General features: G+C 39.4%; 1 pseudogene across 1 annotated transcript; it reads right to left on the bottom strand.

Annotated features, from left to right (window-relative positions):
• Positions 1-267: 267 nt before the first annotated feature.
• Positions 268-5,478, bottom strand: LOC143603562 (IAA-amino acid hydrolase ILR1-like; annotated as a pseudogene). Its single transcript, XR_013148084.1, has 4 exons — positions 5,349-5,478; positions 3,671-4,111; positions 1,662-1,788; positions 268-786 (listed from the first exon to the last, which is right to left on the bottom strand). The product of XR_013148084.1 is annotated as an IAA-amino acid hydrolase ILR1-like (transcript).
• Between the last annotated feature and the right edge of the window lie 16,909 nt (positions 5,479-22,387).

Here is a 22,387-nt window from a genome sequence, read left to right on the forward strand (position 1 = left end):
TTTACTCTTTATTTCTTCTTATTTTTCTTCCATCTGTTTTCTTTTCTTTCATTTAATGAAACTTGAGAACACAATTTTCTCTCATCTCATTTCTTTTCCTTCTTTGATAAAAACTTTGAAACACAATAATTTTTTTCTTTCCTCTCATTCCATTTCTTTTTCATCAATAAATTAACTCGGAAACATAACGTTAAGAGTTCTCAAAAGAAAAATATTATAAATAAACAACTCAGTTATTCATGTAGCCAAATATAATATATACTATTTTAAAAAGCATTCATAGCCTACGGCTTGAACTTAAAAAAACATTTTACATGAAGTTCTTAACATCTCTGATTATTCATGCTCCATCTTATTTTCCATATTCATAACCAAGCTAATAAAACCTTACAACTCATCATGAGTGGTAATTTTCACACCATCTTCATAGGATTTCAAGTAAGAAATCGCAACAGCAGCATGAAAGACTGCCCCCACCTTAACCGCCTCTTCATCAATAACAAAATTTGGCGAGTGTAAATTTTCTGGTACGGTATGTGTCTCGTTGCCAGTCCCAATGAAAAACATAGTAACAGCCATTTTCTGTCCAAAAAAGCTGAAATCCTCGCCTCCCATTACTACAGGCATCAAGTGCACGTTGGCTTTTCCTAATATGGTTTCCGCCACCGTCTTTGCATGTTCATACATCCCTTTATCATTTATCATTACTGGGTATGGTAGCGGTGTTTCCTCCCTAAAATTCAATTCCGCTTGGCAATTGTGAACACTGGCTTGCATTTCGATAACCTGAAATCATACGTTTTTAGGTGTATGCTTATAAAATTATGAAAAAATAATATGTTTTTATATTAGTCTTGGGCTTTTGGTTTCCTTTCCAACTTGATTTTTAATTTATAGTGTAATCACACTTGTGAAGTGTAAAGGGTGTTCACGAAACAAAAATAAGCTAACTATAATAGGAATAACCGATCTAAAGACAAACAGCCATTGTGAGGCATATAGAGTTCTGTTTTACGTTTTTCAAACAATTATTTTTCGGTTTAGTTTCGATTTTGTTAACAACAAAATATCAAGCCTAGCCAATTAGAACCCCAATCACATAAACCGCTAACAAAAAAAAATCATTTTTAAGTAATTAATAAATGATACAACAAAAAAGGATTTATATCCAAATTTGTACCAAAAAGTTAATTGTAAATAAGTAAAAACTTAAGCCTTAAAGCTGCAAACCCAAATTAATTATTTGGGGGCGTTTTTCCATCTAAATTTTTAAGCCAAAAGATAAAGCGGAAAGGCTGAAACCGAACTAAATCCATAAGTGAAAGTCAACAACAAAAAAAAACCACATGAAACCGAAATCGAATGATTTTTAAATTCAAAAAATCGAATGACATTAGATCCGACAAAAAAACCATGCACAGCCTTTAAGACCGAAGTGTGACTTCTTATTCCTTTTTTGTGTAAGAAAATACAACACTAGCTAGATGAAATGTTTTCATTTGAAATTCCGATTAAATTTAGGTCTAAGAAATAGCAAATTCGATCCCAAGGAGTACTGCACTATATACTTAGGTCAATAAAAAACACTAAATGCAACATTTTTCATAAATCTAGTAATGCATAGGATATTAGGATGTTTGAAATTTCTCATAGTTAATTACCTGCTTAATTCTTGTCTTTGTGTGATCAAGACCTTCCAAAGACAAACCTCGAAGTTCCCGAAATTCTAAAACTATCCGGAATCACATTATCGGCCACGCCTCCATGAAATTGTCCGACAGTAACAACCTACAAAGTAGCCGTCAAAAAAAGGACCTTAAAGCAAAGAAAGTTCTATGTATAACGCGCGTGTGCGTGTAATACACGGGATGATCTAAATAATTAATTTACAAATAAAGAAATACATAATGTATATAAAAAATGTATTACATCTATGATTGTATCATTATAAATAAATTGATTTTATTTATATCACAAAATGATTTTTTTCAAAAAAAAACAAACTTAATAAAAAAATGAACGTGCAAAAACATACACAAGAACACTAATATGTTGTGAAATATATTCTAATAATGTATTGTAGTATAAAATATGTATATATTTATTTTTATAAAAATGTATAGTTATAAAATAAATAAACTTTAAATAAAAATGAATAATTTAATCATGTTTTAGATATAATATAAATGAAATGTAAAAGGAAAGTGAATAATTATTAATCTATGACATATATTAGTTTTGGAGGGAAAAACATTGTGAGGATTAACCACAAACTGACACATGTTTCAATTATTTTACTTTATTAGAATAGGTAGATGCTGTTCTATAAAATAATTAATTTCAATACTTTGAATCCTTTTAGAGAATTAGCTAAGATCCGTGCCAAGATCTAAACAGCTTTCAAATCATTATTTCAACCATTCATATATTTCTATTAAAGCTTTTCACTAATTTTACATTATTAGTTGACTATGTTAGAAACTCGTGTTTTGTAGTTAAATACAATAATATTATATATTCTCTCTGTCCCATTTTAAATGTCTTAGTTTGATTTTTCAAATCTTTCTTGATTAATTTTGACCGACAATATTTTTGTTTGTGTTATATATAATACTTGATGTAAAATATATGAATAGATTGGATTTTAAATGTATTTTACATTGATATAATTTTCATCAAGTATTATATTACACGGACAAATATATTTACGGTCAAGATTGCAAAGAAAAGACTTGAAAAGTCAAACCACGACACTTAAAATGAGACGGAGGGAGTATTTTATAGTGAAAATTAATAATTTATAAATGATATTTTGAGATAAAATATAATTATAATGATTTGGTATGATGAAAATCAATTATCTTTCTGAACCAAATTCAAAACACAAATCAATCGAATTATTTTTATTAAGTTTTAAATCCGTATGTTACAAACGTGTATAGGTGAAATACGAGAAATGTGAAATAATAGTTTAGGCTCACAGTACAATTGAAGCACGTGACAATGTACCATTACTAATCTGCTAGGTATAAGGGTAAAGTTAAAATACAAACTAAGATAAAATGAGAAATGTAAGAAAAATTTGTAAACACACAAAGAAACCTTTAAAAATAAATTTAGAAAAATAATAAAAAAATCATAACTCAAAATATAAATAAAAACGAAAAACTTTAAAGGACTAAAACGTTTCCTCATCATTCCCATTAAAAAAACAATTAAGAAAAGACACAATACCGATATCAAATACACAATGACGAAAATGAACAAAAGACACAATTATAACTAAAAAAAGACACAATAGATAGCAAGATATAACAAAATGCCAAACAAAATATGACACAATGTTGAGTAATATAATACAATATACAAAAAAAAAAGACACAATGTCAAGATAAAAAGACACAATCAATGGCAAAAATAAACAAAAAACATAATGATAAACAAAAAGACACAATGATCTTTTTCACTCACTATTGTGTCCTTATTTTAGAACGAAAAAGACGTTGGAAACATTTTGGTGTTTTTACCTTTTTCGATTTTTTATCAAAACTTTGAGTTATGGTTTGTTTTTTAAGGGTTTTTTTTCGTGGCTACAAATCCTTCTCATCCCTCTAATTTTTATTATCATTCGTAGAATAACTTGACCCAAAGTACAAATTCAGAATATTGCTCTAGAATCGAGTGGGTTGGTTTCTCTAGATACTATCTGTTGAAGAGCAACAACCGCCATTGAACCAGCCACAACCGGATCTCTCGATAAATGTGGGTTTGCCGCATGTCCGCCGGCACCTTTAATGGTGGCTGTAAACCTTCCTGAACCCGCTAGCATCGTACCAGGCCGTGAAGCCACCATACCCACCTTTAATTGTGGCACTACATGGATGGCAAATGCGGCTTTGATGTTGTCAAGTGCGCTATCTTTTAACATATGGTATGCTCCAGCGAGACCCTCTTCGGCAGGCTGGAAAACCAGCTTTACGGTTCCCTTAAGTTCATGTCGTTTAGCTTGGAGCAACTTAGCGGCTCCTAGTAACATAGTTGTATGAGCATCATGGCCGCAAGCGTGCATCTTTCCGTCGATCTTGCTTTTGTGTTCCCATTGGACCAATTCCTGATAAGAAACACCAATTTAAAGAGATCAAATACCTTAGAAAAAATAAATATACATTCTCCTTTAAAACTATAAACACGAAACACAAAATTTAGGAGTAAAATAGTTTTTTTTTTGTTAAAACAAATCATTAGGACTAAGGGTGTGAAAGAGTCGGTAAAGAGTCGGTTTTGAGACGATTTTGAACTAACATAAGACTTAAAACAGAAATTTTTGAAAACCGTTTTGTTTTATATGTTGTTGGATGTGGTTTGTTTTCGATGCCATTTGAGCTTCAAATATTTGGCCAGCAAATAAAATGAAATTGGTCTGAAATAACGAATTTGTGTCTTAATTCGTGTCTTAATTTGTTTTGTTAATTAATAATTGATCCACAAATAGAAATTTAGGCTAAAGTATTTAGGTTGTATTATTTACTAAATTCTTATAAATTACTTAAAATAAAAATCACATATGAATATGTATAAATCCGGTTTGATCTTTTTAGTTTCATAACATGCAAAATCAAAACAAAACCGCAAGTTCGCTTTTTACGAAAAACATAAAACAAACTATAGATTCTTGTTTCATTTTGGTTTTTCAGTTTAATGGATGCTCATGGTCCATAATAGTAAAATAAATAATATGTTAATCACAGAATTAAAATTCGGAAAAAATAGTTTATATGTTAAAATACATATATAATTAAGTAAAGAAATTAATATACATTAATTTATTTAGTGAGATTCAACCTGGGCATTGTAACGACTAATGAGTACGTGACGAGAATTCGGTTGATATTGGTTTCGTTCTACAAACTGGTATGGAAGAGGCACAAACCAAAAGAGAAAACAAAAAACTTATATATTGCATATTTTGATTTTTTTAAGGGGGTGTCTGGTGAGTTTTTAAAAATGCCTTATTTGCTTATTTAATTTTTAGAAAGTTATAAGTTGTTTTTTAAAAATGCCTTATTTGCTTATTTTATTTTTAGAAAATTATAAGTTGTCAGTAAGCTTCAGTTTAAAGCTTGAAAAACTTCAAATTAAAGCTTTTTAAAATTGCTTTTGCTTTTGTTTAAAAAAAAAACAGCTTTAAGAAGCTCGGCCAAACACCCCTAGACGATATTTACGAAGATGGTATCGTTGATCAGTAGCGAAGTTTGGCCCAAAAGTTTCAGACAAAAACATCTAAGTTTATACTAATAAAGAAGAGTATCTATAGTTAAATAAATAATTATTAAGTTAAAAATATGTACTTGGATAGGAAGAGCATCCATATCAGCCCGTAGGGTAAAGAAAGGTTCTTTGCCAGAACCAATGGTGGCAACAATACCAGTCTCCGCCACCGGCCACGTGTACTCGACACCAAGCTTGTAAGCGGTGGTTCTGTGTATGAATATTCAGGTTTTTTTGCAATGGCCTTGTTTGGGAACAGAGGAGTTAAATAAACATTTATAATTTCGTTTAGGTACCCTCAACTTATATGGAATTGCCAATAATACGTCTGTTAAATAGTTAGGTAATTATAAAGTTCCGATAAATTCATTTCCTTTTTTACTCACACTTTTGTCCTTTTTATTTCTGATTTCTGCTAATTTGTCCTTTACTTAAAAAATAATTTCTGCTAATTTGTCCTTTATTTTAAAAAAATTATCAATTTAATTTTTTTCCATTAATGAATGTTAAGTTTTCATCTCTCTCTCATATGTATTGCTCATGATAACATTTTAATCATTTTGCCCCTAATTAGGGACCAATTGAGTATTTGTGTAAAATCTACTCTATTCCCCATAAATAAAAAGCCATTTAGTGACACACATTTCTAGTGGCATTTTGCTTTTGTGCCACTAATTTAGGTTTTTAGTGGCATTTTGCGTATGACATCTTTGTTTATAATGTCATTTAGTTTTAGTGCCACTAATTTATGATTTTAGTGACACTTTAAGTATGCCACTAAAAATCTAGTGACACACATTTTTAATGGCATTTAGCGTTTGTGCCACTAATTTATGTTTTTAGTGGCACTTTGTGTATGTCATTTTTGTTTATAACACATATTTGGTGTCACTTAGTTCAAGTGTCACTAAATTATGATTTTAGTGGCACTTTGAGTATGCCACTAAAAATGTAAATATATCAAATGCTAAAATTAAAATAAAAAACAAAATACATAAAATGAAAAAAATATATAAAAAGGCTAAAGAAAGACCAGACTCAACAAATTCGATCTCGAAGGGGTTTCATTTCATCTTCTTCGTGTTCATCATCACCCCTAAATCAACAAGCCGTAAACCTACTCCATAAACAAAAGCCCTGTGAAGAGGTATGCACCCGCCTTAACATCGAGCGGGGCGGGTCAACCCACAAGATATACACAAGAGGCTTGAAATCAGGATGTCATGAAGACACAAAGCCAAAACCTATGCGCAAGCGCATGAAACATCTGCCAGTGGCGCATATCACATATGCGCAAGCGCATGAAACATCTGTGAGAATAAAGAGAAGACCTTGCGCATCCCCGGGATAGGCGCATAAAGGCCGCGCGTAAGCGACACACAACAAATGAGACAATATACTAATCTAAATCAGGATAAGGACAACCATGATTGTACTCATCAGGCAACCTTCCAGAAGGTATATTTTAAGGAATAAAGAATGTGCTGATGTTGACAGCTGCCAATGAAGGGTGGACAACTCAGCAAAGCCCATGTGTCACCACGTGATGGCACATGGGTCAGGTGAAATACCTTGGTCAGAGAATAATCAATGAAAAAGCACCAGGTGTCCTAAGTACACGTGGCGCGAAGCAATAGGAGGAGGCCAAAAAGGCCCTAATTGGGTCTGAGCCCAGTCATTGGAAACCCTAATACTATAAATACCACACCACCTCCACAGTTTGAGGGGGCAAGAAAATATATTCTAAGTCCTTTACTCATTTTTACATCTTGATTATCTTCTCCTACAATACCTGATTCTCACACCGGAGGGTTACCCCAAAGAGGACCCCTCTGTCCCTTTCTGAGGGGTAAGCTCACGGTGCTGTTCGTTTTGTAGGTGGAAGAACTCGTATCTCGGAAAACCATCGGTGATATAGCATATTCGTACCCGAGGAACGTTGATCGTATACAAGTAAGTCGATCCACGCTTCTTCATTGGCGCCATCACCTGTTACAACGGCAACAAAACTACTATTTTATCAATTTTCTCTTCACCATGGTTTCCGGTGTTCGAAACAATGATCAAGTTCTGGAGGATAATGAGCTTGAGGATGTTAATGAGGGACATCAGGTTCTGAGGGCGCCGCGTGACACTGCGCGCACCACCAGTAACCATCCCTTCAACACAACACTTCATAGTCAAACTGAAACTCCCCCAGACGATCTCACGTTCCAAAATCTGACTGGTGCAAAACAAAAAGGACCAATGGCCCCGGAAGTTGAAACCAATGACCCTAAAGAATGGCTCATAAACGAACAACGGCGTTTAATGGACAAATACAATGAGTTGGTAAAACACAAAAAGTTAGCCGATTTAACACAAAGGCTCGCATTTGATAAACAAACCATTCAGGGAACAACAAAAAAGACGCGCGCGCTGGAAGACGGTCATTCTGTTCACACCGAACAAGCTGATATTAGTGATGAGGAAGAGGTGCACAACATGAAGAAGACGCGAGATACTCATGCAGGAGGTTCACAGCTTCGCGCACACATGCACATAGCATCTGGAGCCAAAGCTGATATGGATTTATACATACCATACAACCCACAAGCGAAAGAGCAAGTGGACGTAACCACACCATATAGGCCAGCCATCTTGGTAAAACATTCAAAATTCGCTGAGCGTATTGCGAAGGCTCCCATTCAACACAAAACCAAGATGCCAAGTGGTTTAGGCAAGTACGATGGTACAACAGATCCAGATGATTTCTTACAAGGTTTTTATAACACTGGAAACTTAGAAAGCTGGACGATGCCAACATGGTGTCACATGTTTGCTCGCTGCCTCACGGGCGCAGCGCGTGTCTGGTTCGAAAGCTTGCAGACAGGACAAATCGATGGGTTCGAAGAGCTATTGGAAAAGTTCCAGGCTCACTTTGTACAGCAGCGCAGACACACGCGCGACCCCGATGACATCATGCACTGCGTACGCAGGAATGATGAAACCATTGAAGACTACATAACTCGTTTCAATCAGGAATCTCTTGCAATTGGAGGCATCACTGAACAACTCTTGCGCGTGGCCTTTATACAAGGTGCGCGCAGTGATCAACTCCGCAGAGCTCTCGTGAGCAGAGAAGGCATGCCAACCACTTGGGCTAAGCTTATGGAAGCATCGCGAGTCTTCGCGCGAAATGAAAAGCAAATTGCCCAAGACAGAGCAAGAGATAAAGGGCATCAAACAGAAGCACCACGCAACAATGAAAAGAGGCGCAAACAAAACTCTGTATGGTCCAGGTTGCAACAAACCAATTATTCTCCTACAGAAAAGCAAGCGCAACAAAGTTCACCCTAACCCCAAAAAGACATTTTTAATCGCGGAGAAGGTGACAATAAGGAAGGCGGCAGAGAGCCTAACAGACCTCTATCAAAAATATGGACTCCCATCACCAAAACGCCTTCGCAAGTGTTAAGCACAGAGAATGTCCAGTTTAAAAACCCCAGGCCATTACTCCATAAGGGACCACCGAACAGTGGCAAATATTGTGAGTTTCACAAATCCACAGGGCACAACACTGATGCATGCCATCATTTGAAGGATGCGATCGAAAAAGATGTGAAATCAGGCAAGTTGGCTCACCTGGTAAAAAATCCAAGACCAGAGAACGAACAACCAGACGGAGCCTCAGCCAGTAAAAAATTCAAAAGAATCTGTGTAGCTGAAGGAAGAAGGCAAGGGCAAAGATCGAGGAAGAGAAGCGCGCAAATCCAAGGGGATTGGCGCGAGCAACAAATAATCTTTCCAAGAATCAGAGGAAGCCCGTCTATCAGCAGCCCTCTAGTCATCACTGCACACATCGCTCATTATGAGGTGTCAAGAGTCCTGGTGGACACCGGTAGTGAGTCAGACATCATGTATGAGCAATGTTTCAGGAAGTTGGATCCAGCAGACCAAGCAAGGCTTGAAGTTGTGGGTGCACCAATCTCGGGTGTCTCAAACGAAATTATTCACCCCCTAGGTCAGATACAATACGAACTAACTATGGGGGATGAGAAGCACAAGCGAGCTGAAATTGTCAACTTCCTGGTCTTGCCCACCACTTCATGCCATAGTATGATCTTGGGCAGAGGAACGATTGCCCAATTCAACGCCATACCGTCACCAGCGCATGGCGCGTTGGGGTTCCTAACACCAACAGGAGTAACATTTGTGTACTGAGATCATTTATGCGCAGTAATAAGTATACCTCGAGAGGGGAGAATGAAGCTTCCAGTGGCAAACAACGCGCCAGAAGAATGGATTCTCAACCCAAAATTCCCAGAACAAACAATCACAACGGAGCCACAAGAGTGAGAATGAAAAGATTGCTCACAACGTATATGTCAGTCTTCGCGTGGCAACATTCTGATATGACTGGGGTTCCGCGAGAGCTGGCGCAGCACTCTCTCAACACATTCAAGTCCGTGGAGCCAATTGCTCAAAAGAAAAGAGTCATGGGAGACGAGAAGACAAAGGCCATGAATGAGCAAGTAGAAGATCTACTGCGCGCGAATATCATTCGCCCAATACGATATCAAACATGGGTAGCCAATCTTGTGATGGTAAAGAAGAGCAATGGGTCATGGAGAATGTGCATTGATTTCAAGGACCTCAACAAGGCGTGTCCAAAAGATTGTTACCCCCTCCCAAACATTGACATGAAGGTGGACTCTGTGGTGCCGTTTAAGCTCAAATGTTTCCTGGATGCCTATAAGGGCTATCACCAAATTCAAATGGCACCACAGGATGAAGACAAGACTGCTTTCAGAACTGACAAGGGTGTTTTCTGTTACACAAAAATGCCCTTTGGTTTGAAGAATGCAGGAGCCACTTACCAAAGACTCATGGATGCAATTTTCAACGAGAAGATTGGAATAAACTTAGAAGTCTACGTGGATGATTTGGTGATTAAAAGCAGGGAGGAAAAACAAATGCTCAAAGACATCGAAGAAACCCTTCGGCGCCTAAAGGAAGTAAACATGAAGCTCTGTCACACCCGGCCCTAAACGGCGGAAACAGCCGGGTGCGCGCGAGTGGGAATTGATAATCAAGCACGGGTCATTGCAAACATTCAAATAAATTTTCCATTGCGCATGAAATGTCTAGTACAAAATACATTACATTGTTTAGAATTACATATAAAAACATCCACATATGAAAAACGTTGAAGATTTCCGCGCCATATCCCCTTACACGGCGGGAACAACCACGCGTGTGGAAGGGATAGAACTAAAATCTTCCAAAAACCATTTTTATAGATGTTCTGCGTGAAGTGCTCTATGTGTGACTCCTTGCGCTACTAATTATCACCTGAAAGACACGTAAAAACATTTGAATCAGTATAAACTGAGTGAGTTCACAAGTTTTGGTGACTTGATAAATCGTATTGCATCATATCCTTGATAAAACCATATTGAAACATATTTCTGATAACATCATTAAAACATTTGCTTGATAAAGCCGTCCCGCGGGTTACGCGCGGACATTTCTGAAAACCGTGCTCGTCCATGCAAAGTGGCGCTGCCACTACGAGCTAAAACAATACCGTCCCGCGGGTTACGCGCGGACGTTGTGCTCGGAAAACTAGGCGCTCGTCCATGCAAAGAGGTGCGACCCCTACGAACGGGCTTTACAACCAGTAGTACTACCCCATGACCATACTAGGCACTCGTCTATGCAAAGAGATGCGACCCCTACGAGCGGGTTGATCAAACACAGTAGTCCCTACCCTTAGAGTTCCATTGACGAAGTGATCACTTTCTAAATCTTGCGCACTCACATTGAAAACCAAGATAAACACCATGAACAGATAATCGTTTGCATTGCTTGTAAATATACCATGATAAAACATAATTTAAACACGTGTCCCTCGCCCCGAAAACAGTTTAAAAACAGTGAAAATAGGGGCTGTGAGACTCACCTGTGATTCTTGTTAAGTGATGGTTTAGAGAGAGATTAAACGAGATTCGGGTTTCCTGATGTTAGCCTCGAAATTGGAAGTCTAGAATATGTTTAAATAACAAGAAATATGTGTATTAAGACCAAATAATCGAAGAATATATGGGCTGGTCAGAAAAGTAAATCTCAAGACTAAAGTTTCGGCTTACCTAGCGATGGAACTGGAAACGGATGCTTGGGGAATGGTTAGTGCAGAATTAAAGGTTTAAGAGAGGAGTTTGGAGTGTGTTTCTTGTGGTTGTGATATTTTTATTCAAGAATTGATACTTATTTATAGGCAAATTCAAGGGAACACAATCCCTTGATTTAGGGGATTGAAATCTTATTTATATTGGGTGTAATGATGACAAGGTATGGGGTTTATTATTATTTATTTTAGGGATGGGGGTGATGGTCCTAGGGAGTGGTTATAAAGATTCTGATGGATTTGACAGTACATGCAGGACTGTGGTTGGTGAGAGTAGGTGCGGCTGACAGCTGACATTTCGTGTTTCAGTATACTTTTCCTGGTACTGTTGTCAGTGTGCAGTCAAAAGGTAAAAATCTCTGAAACACGCAACTGGTTCTTTCTGGGCGGGGGTAATCCCCTTACATCTGAATAATAGACTAAGTGTTTTGTGCGTGTAGCCTTGCGCGTATAGCCTTCTGCGTGAAGGCCATTTCTTTAAACGTTGTGGGTGCGTAACCTTCTCATAGTCAGGGACGTTGAGTTTCATTTGTAGATTCTCCATGAGGTCTTGGTATTTCAACATAGTGATCAGTTATGTTGAAGTCAATTCCATCTTGGAGCATCAGACAAACTAGCTCTCAATGTTCCCGCCATGCGGGGAGGTTAGTTCCCTCTCCGCACGCGCACAAATGATTTGATTATTGAAGAGGTATGCACCCGCCTTAGCATCAAGCGGGGAGGTTAACCCATTAGACAAACGACATGAAATTAAGTTGTGAAAACACAAAACCTGTGCGCGTGACGCACATAACATATGCCCGCGCGGATCCTAACATGGCGCGCATCGCATCAGCGCATGGCGCATATAACATATGCCCGCGCTGATCCTAACATGGCGCGCATCGCACCAGCGCATGGCGCATATAACATATGCCCGCGCTGATAATGGCGCGCATAACATTCACAATCTCCTAATAATTAGGTTGGTTACATGGTTTATGGGGTTGGGAAATTACCGGGTGTCACATTCTCCCCCTGTTAGGAGAATTTCGTCCCGAAATTAGGAGGTGTCGCTGGTAGGAGCTATCCTTTGGAAGAGGTATGGGTACTTTTTGCGCATTTGGTCTTCTCTTTCTCAAGTGAATTCAGGTCCACGCTTTGAGTTCCATTGAACCTTTACTAACTTGATTCGGCTTCTTCGCAACTTTTGTTCTTTCCAATCGGTTACTGCTATAGGCTCTTCCACGAAGTGTAGTTGTTTGTCGATATGAACCTCGTCCAATGGTAAAATTAACGTTTCATCAGATAAGCACTTCTTGAGGTTGGATACATGAAACGTGTCGTGAACTCCACTAAGTTCGGCGGGTAAATGGAGTTTATAAGCAACTGGACCGATCCTTTCCAGGATCTCAAATGGTCCGATGTATCGTGGATTTAACTTTCCTCGCTTGCCGAAACGGGGGACTCCTTTCCATGGAGAGACTTTCAAAAGTACTCTATCCCCTACTTGAAATTCCAACGGTTTTCTTCTCACATCTGCATAGCTTTTCTGTCTATCGCGCGCTGCCTTAAGGCGATCCCGTATCTGGAAAATTTTGTCCGTCGTTTCTTGGATCAATTCTGGACCAGTCATTTGCTTGTCACCCACTTCAGCCCAACACAGTGGGGACCTACACTTGCGCCCATACAAGGCTTCAAATGGCGCAGCCTTGAGGCTTGTGTGATAACTGTTATTGTATGAAAATTCAACCAATGGGAGATGAGTATCCCAGCTACCCCCGAAATCGATTGCGCACGCGCGCAACATATCTTCTAATGTTTGAATGGTTCGCTCGCTTTGTCCATCCGTTTGGGGATGATAAGCCGTACTCATGTCAAGACGAGTACCTAAAGCCCCTTGTAACGATCTCCAAAATCTTGAAGTGAAACGACTATCTCTATCAGAAATGATGGATACCGGAACTCCGTGTTTTGAAACTACTTCTCGGATATACAATCGGGCCAACTTTTCCATCTTATCGGTTTCCTTGATCGGCAGGAAGTGTGCTGACTTAGTTAGCCGGTCTACAATAACCCAAATCGTGTTGTAACCCCTAGGTGTCCTCGGCAGTTTGGTAATGAAGTCCATGGAGATTTGTTCCCACTTCCACATGGGAATTTCTGGCTGTTGAAGCAACCCCGACGGTTTCTGGTATTCAGCCTTCACCTTTGAACACGTCAGGCACTTACTGACATACGTCGCGATGTCGCCCTTAAGATTGGGCCACCAATACAGCGCTTTAACATCTTGGTACATCTTGTATGCGCCAGGATGTACGGAATACCGCGTTTTGTGAGCTTCGTTTAACACTTGCTCGCGCAATCCTCCTTTGAGAGGGACACATATGCGGTTAGCAAAATATCGAGTATCGTTCTCTTTGAGCTCCAAATTCTTAATCATACCCCCAAGAGATTCGTTCATGACAAACTCTGATTTCAAGGCTTCTTGTTGAGCTTCTCGGATGCGGGTAGTGAGGTCTGCGCGAATGGTCAATCTTAGAGCCTTAACTCGTAGCGTCTTTGCTCGCTCTTTCCTACTTAAAGCGTCTGCTACCACATTCGCCTTTCCAGGATGATACTTTATTTCACAATCATAATCATTCAATAATTCAACCCATCTTCGTTGCCTCATGTTTAAATCCTTTTGATCAAATATATGTTGAAGGCTCTTGTGATCCGTAAAAATCAAACACTTTGTACCATAAAGATAATGGCGCCAAATCTTTAGCGCGAAAACAACTGCTCCAAGTTCCAGATCATGCATTGTATAATTCCTTTCATTGACCTTGAGTTGACGAGAGGCATACGCTATGACTTTGTTTCTCTGCATAAGGACACATCCGAGTCCTTGATGTGAAGCGTCGCAGTAGACGACGATGTCGTCCGTCCCCTCGGGTAGCGACAAAATTGGCGCACTACATAACTTTTGCTTTAACATTTGAAACGCTGCTTCCTGGTTTTCGCCCCAATCAAACTTCTTATCTTTCTGAGTTAGCGCAGTCAGAGGTAAAGCTATCTTGGAGAAGTTCTCAATGAAACGTCGATAGTAGCTAGCTAGTCCTAGGAATTGCCTCACCTCAGTTGGTGTTTTTGGCGCTTCCCAATTCTCGATGGCTTTGACCTTGGAGGGATCGACGTGTATTCCTTTCTCGTTTACAACGTGACCGAGAAAGTGAACCTCTCTAAGCCAAAACTCACATTTAGAAAACTTTGCATACAACTTTTCTTCCTTCAGCAACCCCAAAATTAATCTCAGATGTTGTTCATGCTCAGCTCTGGTTCGGGAGTAAACCAGAATATCATCTATAAATACAATCACAAACTTATCCAAGTATGGTTTGCACACACGGTTCATCAGATCCATGAATACAGCCGGCGCATTAGTTAGCCCGAAAGGCATCACTAAGAACTCATAATGGCCGTATCTAGTTCGGAAGGCTGTCTTCGGCACGTCTTCCTTATGGACCCTAAGTTGGTGGTAACCTGACCGTAGATCTATCTTCGAGTAATAACTGGATCCCTGCAACTGATCAAATAAGTCGTCAATCCTCGGTAAGGAGTACCGATTCTTGACTGTCAGCTTGTTCAGTTCCCTGTAGTCAATACACATTCTAAATGAACCATCCTTCTTCTTTACAAAAAGTACTGGAGCTCCCCAGGGTGAAAAGCTTGGGCGTATGAAGCCCTTATCCAATAGTTCCTGCAACTGATTGGATAGCTCTTGCATCTCGGATGGAGCTAGTCGATAGGGTGCTCGAGCTACTGGTGCAGCTCCTGGAACCAAGTCGATTCGAAACTCGACTTGTCGCGGTGGCGGTAATCCGGACAGATCTTCAGGGAAAACTTCCGGGAATTCGCGCACCACTGGTAAGTCTTCAATCTTTCGTTCATCTCCTTTCTTCTCTACTACGTGCGCCAGGAAGGCGTAGCATCCTTTCCTCAGGCACTTGCGCGCCTTTAGACACGAAATGAGTTTTGTCGCAACTCCACTTCTTTCCCCTTGAATTACCAAGGTTTCTCCGCTCAACAGTGGGATCCGAACCTGCTTCTCATGGCAAATAACTTCCGCGTGGTTCTCGACTAACCAATCCATGCCTACCACAATGTCAAAACTTCCCAAGTCTATTGGCAATAAGTTAATATTGAATCCGTGACCTCCCATGACCAATACACATTGCTCAGTCCTCTCGTTCGCGCGTATCTGCCTACCATTGGCTAGTTCTATAGTATAAGGCGTGTCTAGCCTGCTGGTTGCTAGGCCTAGGGAGTTTTTAAACTCAGTGGATATGAAACTTAGGTCAGCGCTAGTATCAAATAAGACAGATGCAAAATGGTCGTTAAGTAGAAACGTACCGGTTACCACATTCGGTTCTTCTTTTGCTTCGCCCGCGCCGATCACAAAGGCTCTCCCGCGAGCTTGGTTTCTCTTTTGCGGACAATCCCGACTGAAATGTCCTGGCTTCCCGCATGCGTAGCAGTTGTCGTTCGCTCCAGCTTCCTTATGGCAGTTTATCGCCTTGTGCCCTGGTCTGCTACATTTGGCGCATACGATGCTTGCGCATTCACCCTCGTGGTGATACTTGCATCTGCTGCACCATGGGCGAGGCCCATTGTACCCTTTTCGTGATGGCTCCAGGGCTTGTATCGCGTAAGCCCTTACGCTCTCCTGTCTCTTGAATGGTGGTTGCTTGGAGTCGGACCCTCGGTGGTGAGAGTTCCATTTTCTCTTGGGGTCAGAGGTTCGCTGCTCGTTCCCGCGCGAGGTCAACATGCCCGCACGGACCGTATCTCTTGTAAGAGTGATGGCCCGCGCCACTGCCTCATCAAAGGTTGGAGGCGCTGCGGCATTGAGCGGAACTCTGATAACATGGGGTAACCCAAAGATATACCTCTCGATCTTTTTCTCCTCCGTGTTTGCCATATCCGGCACCATCTGGCAAAGTTCGTTGAATCGGTTGTTGTAGGCGTCTATATCAGTTCCTATCATGGTGTGGTTCCAAAATTCCTGCTGTAGACTCTGAATTTCGGCGCGAGAGCAGAACTTTTTCATCATCATTTCCTTCAGCTCCTCCCAGGTCTTGTGGAGAGCAACTTCTCGTCCCAATGTTTTCACTTGAAGCCTCCACCAAGACGAGGCCGCTTCTTGAAACATGCAGGTCGCGTAAAGGACCTTTTGATTTTCACTACACCCGCTAATGGAGAGAACTGTCTCCATTTTGTCGATCCAGTTGTAGAGCCCAATGGCCCCTTCGGTGCCCTTGAATGGCCAAGGCTTACAGGCCATAAATGTCTTATAGGAGCATCCTTTCTCCAAAGCTCCTGATTCGGGTTCTGGGGTTTCGGTCTCTTGACGACCCTGACTTGATTCGGCCTTGCTGGCCTCATGCGTTGCGATCGCCTGTGTGATTATTTCTGCGAGTTCCTCGGGTGTCATGGTAATTCCCTTGGCTCTGGTTGGAGGCATTCTCGTTTTTCTTAAAAGAGAACGAAAATATATCAAACTTAGCGCATGTACCCTGAGCACATAATGTTCTTATCCTTAGTGTTCACTAGACATTGTGTGACCCGTGTTCCTAAGTGTGTGTGATTTTTCTTTCGAAAATATTTTCTTTAAAAATATTTCATGCGATTCCCCTACGGTTATAGTCTAGGTTAAAACTTCTATCCTAGTTCGCTATAACCAGTGCTCTGATACCAATCTGTCACACCCGGCCCTAAACGGCGGAAACAGCCGGGTGCGCGCGAGTGGGAATTGATAATCAAGCACGGGTCATTGAAAACATTCAAATAAATTTTCCATTGCGCATGAAATGTCTAGTACAAAATACATTACATTGTTTAGAATTACATATAAAAACATCCACATATGAAAAACGTTGAAGATTTCCGCGCCATATCCCCTTACACGGCGGGAACAACCACGCGTGTGGAAGGGATAGAACTAAAATCTTCCAAAAACCATTTTTATAGATGTTCTGCGTGAAGTGCTCTATGTGTGACTCCTTGCGCTACTAATTATCACCTGAAAGACACGTAAAAACATTTGAATCAGTATAAACTGAGTGAGTTCACAAGTTTTGGTGACTTGATAAATCGTATTGCATCATATCCTTGATAAAACCATATTGAAACATATTTCTGATAACATCATTAAAACATTTGCTTGATAAAGCCGTCCCGCGGGTTACGCGCGGACATTTCTGAAAACCGTGCTCGTCCATGCAAAGTGGCGCTGCCACTACAAGCTAAAACAATACCGTCCCGCGGGTTACGCGCGGACGTTGTGCTCGGAAAACTAGGCGCTCGTCCATGCAAAGAGGTGCGACCCCTACGAGCGGGCTTTACAACCAGTAGTACTACCCCATGACCATACTAGGCACTCGTCTATGCAAAGAGGTGCGACCCCTACGAGCGGGTTGATCAAACACAGTAGTCCCTACCCTTAGAGTTCCATTGACGAAGTGATCACTTTCTAAATCTTGCGCACTCACATTGAAAACCAAGATAAACACCATGAAAAGATAATCGTTTGCATTGCTTGTAAATATACCATGATAAAACATAATTTAAACACCTGTCCCTCGCCCCGAAAACAGTTTAAAAACAGTGAAAATAGGGGCTGTGAGACTCACCTGTGATTCTTGTTAAGTGATGGTTTAGAGAGAGATTAAACGAGATTCGGGTTTCCTGATGTTAGCCTCGAAATTGGAAGTCTAGAATATGTTTAAATAACAAGAAATATGTGTATTAAGACCAAATAATCGAAGAATATATGGGCTGGTCAGAAAAGTAAATCTCAAGACTAAAGTTTCGGCTTACCTAGCGATGGAACTGGAAACGGATGCTTGGGGAATGGTTAGTGCAGAATTACAGGTTTAAGAGAGGAGCTTGGAGTGTGTTTCTTGTGGTTGTGATATTTTTATTCAAGAATTGATACTTATTTATAGGCAAATTCAAGGGAACACAATCCCTTGATTTAGGGGATTGAAATCTTATTTATATTGGGTGTAATGATGACAAGGTATGGGGTTTATTATTATTTATTTTAGGGATGGGGGTGATGGTCCTAGGGAGTGGTTATAAAGATTCTGATGGATTTGACAGTACATGCAGGACTGTGGTTGGTGAGAGTAGGTGCGGCTGACAGCTGACATTTCGTGTTTCAGTATACTTTTCCTGGTACTGTTGTCAGTGTGCAGTCAAAAGGTAAAAATCTCTGAAACACGCAACTGGTTCTTTCTGGGCGGGGGTAATCCCCTTACATCTGAAGAATAGACTAAGTGTTTTGTGCGTGTAGCCTTGCGCGTATAGCCTTCTGCGTGAAGGCCATTTCTTTGAACGTTGTGGGTGCGTAACCTTCTCATAGTCAGGGACGTTGAGTTTCATTTGTAGATTCTCCATGAGGTCTTGGTATTTCAACATAGTGATCAGTTATGTTGAAGTCAATTCCATCTTGGAGCTTCAGACAAACTAGCTCTCAATGTTCCCGCCATGCGGGGAGGTTAGTTCCCTCTCCGCACGCGCACAAATGATTTGATTATTGAAGAGGTATGCACCCGCCTTAGCATCAAGCGAGGAGGCTAACCCATTAGACAAACGACATGAAATTAAGTTGTGAAAACACAAAACCTGTGCGCGTGACGCACATAACATATGCCCGCGCGGATCCTAACATGGCGCGCATCGCATCAGCGCATGGCGCATATAACATATGCCCGCGCTGATCCTAACATGGCGCGCATTGCACCAGCGCATGGCGCATATAACATATGCCCGTGCTGATAATGGCGCGCATAACATTCACAATCTCCTAATAATTAGGTTGGTTACATGGTTTATGGGGTTGGGAAATTACCGGGTGTCACAAGCTCAACCCGAGCAAATGCACATTCGGCGTGGAAGAAGGGAAATTTCTCGGCGTAATGGTCACCAAGGATGGTTTCAAGGTGGACCCAGAGAAGGTGGAGGCTATCCTCAGCATGCCCTCACCGTCCACCATGAAGGAAGTTCAAAAGTTGAATGGTAGATTGGTATCAATTAACAGGTTCCTAGCAAACCATGCAAGCAAATCTACCCCATTCATTAACACATTGAGAAATTGCTTAAAGAAAAGCCAATTCAAGTGGACGCCTGAGGCCGAGCAAGCTTTCAGTGAGATAAAAGAATGTCTGATAATTCTGCCTGCGCTCACAGCTCCACTACCTGGTGAAACTTTAACGTTGTACCTGTCAGCAGGAGAGCGCGCCATTGGCGCAGTATTATTGGTGGATCGCAAGGGAATCCAAACACCAATTTATTATGTAAGTCGGGTGCTGACAGATCCTAAGACGCGCTACACCATCGTAGAAAAGCTAGTTTTATCACTAACACATGCGTCGCGCAAGCTTCACAGATATTTTAATGGTCAATTTATTTAAAAATGCGAACGTAAGAAACAATACCAACTACAATACCAATCTACATAAACAATGACTTATAATAACAAAGAAAAGAACCTAAAAACTACAACAAAAGAATCAAAATCAAGAACAAAATAATAACAGCATATACCAGCAAATACTTATAACAGCAAAAGAAAACATCTAATAATAATAACAAAATATAAATAAGCAAATACTTATAACGTCTCATAATCAAAAATTAGCAAATACGAACAAAAAATAGCAGCAAACACCTATAAAAATAAACATAATCATAACAATAAATTGTTTCTCACCGTTTTCATATTAAAAATAAAATGTATTTGATTCTGTTTCATATCTTATATGGGTTGTTAAGAATAAATAACACTTGTATAATGGATTGTTGGCCAGAACTACGAGCGTGCATTTTAATATATTTTTTATTCAGCCAATTGGGCCATATGCAAGATAGATTTGGGCGGATATGGCCCATAATATTGCCACAAAATTGATCCAATTAAAGGGGCTTAATCCAAACTAACGTCTCATTTGTTTCTTGTTTGATCTAGAGACGCAAACACGCAAATACTAACCCATGATTAAAAAATATATTCTAAGTCCTTTATTCATTTTTACATCTTGATTATCTTCTCCTACAATACCTGATTCTCACACCGGAGGGTTACCCCAAAGAGGACCCCTCTGTCCCTTTCTGAGGGGTAAGCTCACGGTGCTGTTCGTTTTGTAGGTGGAAGAACTCGTATCTCGGAAAACCATCGGTGATATAGCATATTCGTACCCGAGGAACGTTGATCGTATACAAGTAAGTCGATCCACGCTTCTTCACCCTGGATCCGTCACGATTCTTACTCTGATTCCAATTTGGAAGAAATCCGATGAATTCAACTCCGAATCCTACTGTGAATCCTACCGTGAATCCAACGAACACTATTTGACGGTGGAGCTTCATAATATAGAAATCCGACGAATTCGATTTGCCTCGATGCGAAAATGTTGATTAATGTTCGTCGTAATGATCTGAATGAATATCCACCGTCAAATAGTGTTCGTCGGCGATCTCCGCCATAACTGTCCGCCGTAAAACATAGTAACTATTCTATTTTAGCTCAATTTTTTGTAGTGTTATCGATTAGGTTTTCGATATTGTTTGTGTTCGCGAATTGAGATAGTGTTGGTATCCAATTATGCAAAAATTGATTAGGTTTTTGATATTGTCTGTTGTATTTGATGTATTGAGGTCGGTAATTTGACGAATAGTTGTTGATTTAAGATCCATTAGGTTAGTTGTTGATTCAATATGTATGTAATTACTTTGTATATGCCTAGAAATCGAGATGTTAGTTTGTATTTGTTATGATTGATGCTTAAGATCTATTGATTTGTTGTTTTGTTTTGGTTTCGCTTCTGTGTGTAATTGATCGATCGAATTAGGGTTTGGTAGGCTAGTATACCTTAGCATCTGGTTGATTAATGCTTATTTAGAGTTATGAAGGTAGAAGATATCATTTGGATTGATTTGGTTATCTGATGTTAATATTAGTAATGCACAATTTTGAAATTGAGTTGTGAGGATCTAAAAAACTCTGTTATTTGCAAGTTAGGGCTTCAATTGATGAATTAGCAGAACTTCAATTATTAATATATTATGAAATCAATAACATTATTAGCAATTTAGCATCGATCTTACATGTTCTCATAATTTGCAACTATACTAAAACGTAATTCCTAAACTAGTTTAATCTTATTTAACTTACGACAGTAGCTTTTTAGGCTCGAGCTCAGGTAATCTAGCTCAAGCTCGGCTCGGTATTGGTTGATTTGATTACATCCGACAACTTGCTTGGTTTTACTCAAATAAGATGGTTTTTTGTTGCAAAACAGCAAAAGGTAGCTAATTAACTAACGATGATGTTTGCGATGCTTACACAATGGTATTGCTTTATTTATTACAAATTTATAATAGTTATTATTCATTTGTAGTTATATATCTGTTTAATGTTAAATTTAATTATCGATTACATACATATTTTTTTGAGACATGTACATTTTAAGTCATCTCCAAGAAGTTTTTTTACATTTAACACATGTGTATATAATTTTAATTCCTGTTACATACACACATATTTAATGTCATCTCTAAGAAGTTTTTACATTTTACTTTTTACACATTACAGACCAAAGCTTACTACCCATTTTGTTGGAGTACATTCAAGATTATATATGGCTGGAGATGAATTAGCAAAACATCTGTTGTAGGTCTAATGTGCAGCCTCGCCTTTGTCAGTTTAGGTACCATTTTAGATATTTTTGTAGGTATCATGAAGTTGTTTAATTTGATTTTAAATATAATATTGACTAATCATTAAAATTGCAGAAAGAAGCTTACTTGGTTATCTGTCAATGCAAATGGTACCCTTATCTCCAAAGATGCTATTGGCTGAGCTCTAGTAAAAAAGAGCACTTGGTAAGTACTTATTATTTTTGGTGACATAACTATAATAACATT

Source organism: Bidens hawaiensis, unplaced genomic scaffold (assembly GCF_021521415.1).
Source record: "Bidens hawaiensis isolate Kalapana, Puna unplaced genomic scaffold, B.hawaiensis_p1.1 tig00062135_1, whole genome shotgun sequence".
NCBI classification, from domain to species: Eukaryota; Viridiplantae; Streptophyta; class Magnoliopsida; order Asterales; family Asteraceae; genus Bidens; species Bidens hawaiensis.